Genomic DNA, 1,529 nt, shown 5'->3' on the forward strand with positions numbered 1-1,529 from the left:
ATTAGCATATTGGATCAAGAAACAAAACCCATCTATCTGTTGCCAATAGGAGACATATCTCATCAGCGAAGATCAGCATAAGCTGTATCTCATGGATTTTTATGTTTTGTTTGTATTTTCACTTCTTCAAAGCATTTTTTCCCCATATTAAATTCTTCACTGACTCTTAGGTCATATAGTAGTATCATTTTGTTCAAGAAGGTTCTTGATTTTCTTTCATTTCTTCAGCAAAGCTTTAGTCATTAAGTCATTAAGTCATTAAGCTTTAGTCATTAAGCAAAGCTTTAGTCATTAAATAACATGAAGTTATTTAACTTCATGTTGTACTTTTTTTTAACTTTATTCCTGCTGTTGATTTTGTGTTGTGGCTTTTCATTTAAGAGGATGTACAGCAACTGTGTAATAGAGTCTATCAAGTCTAGATGTGAGGATACAATGCAGTATGCATCTCTACTTCCAGATCAAGAACTCCCAATAAAACTGTTAAATATATCATGACAATAAGATGCTGGACACTTTGCCATTGCTGATGTCTGCAATATCAGGATACATTTAACGCAGAAGAATGATGGACTTATGGACAGTTTATGAAGAATTCTACTATTGTAATAACAGAGGGGAAATCAGTGGCGGTGGAGGGAATTTGGCAGAGGTTAAGGAGAATTCTCAAAGCCTATGGAACACTATCATAAAATAATTTTTTAAACGGAAAACAGGTCGCAGGTCCCAGTAGCTGGGGCGACTGGAAGAGTGGCAGCTGCCAGGCCAGCCTAGCTTCACGAAGGCTCTAGGCGTGCCATGGCCCGCGGGCACCCTGCCACGCACGCTTTCCACCGCCAGGATGCCCAAGAGGAAGGTCAGCTCTGCCGAAGAGGCAGAGAAGGAAGAGCCCAAAAGGAAATCAGCCAGATTGTCTGCAAAACCGGCTCCTGCAAACGTGGACACAAGGCCCAAGAAGGCAGCCGGAAAGAAGGCATAGGACAAGAGAATGTGCGAGCCAAAGGAAGAGAGGAGCCAAGGACAAAACGGTGGCGAACCAAGAAATTAAAGAAAACTTGCCAGGGGAAAACGGTGACACTGAAAACAAGCAAAGTCCTACCTCTGACGAAGCAGAAGGAAGCCAAGTCTGATTAACAACATGTACCATGTCTTACCAGTGCGCCCTGTCTTCCTTCTTGTACAATCCAGAGGAATGTTTTTATCAACTATTTTGTAAGTGCAAACTTTTTAGTAGCTCTGGCGCTATTTTTTTTAAGAAGGAGAGATGTCCATCTCACTCCGTTTTTTAAGTGTAAATGATTTTTTTTAAGATTTATTATTATTGGAAAGTCAGATATACAGAGAAGGAGAGACAGAGAGGAAGATCTTCCATTCATTGATTCACTCCCCAAGTGACCACAACGACAGGAGCTGAGTCAATCCGAAGCTAGGAGCCCAGAGCCTCCTCCAGGTCTCCCATGCAGGTGCAGGGTCCCAAGGCTTTGGACCATCATTGATTGCTTTCCCAGGTCACAAGCAGGGAGCTGGAA

General features: G+C 42.1%; 1 pseudogene; it reads left to right on the plus strand.

Moving 5' to 3' along the window:
* The first annotated feature begins 841 nt into the window (after nucleotides 1-841).
* On the plus strand, nucleotides 842-1,134 carry LOC101530106 (non-histone chromosomal protein HMG-14-like; annotated as a pseudogene).
* Nucleotides 1,135-1,529: the final 395 nt, after the last annotated feature.

The sequence above is a fragment of the Ochotona princeps genome, chromosome 6, assembly GCF_030435755.1.
Source record: "Ochotona princeps isolate mOchPri1 chromosome 6, mOchPri1.hap1, whole genome shotgun sequence".
Lineage (NCBI taxonomy): Eukaryota > Metazoa > Chordata > Mammalia > Lagomorpha > Ochotonidae > Ochotona > Ochotona princeps.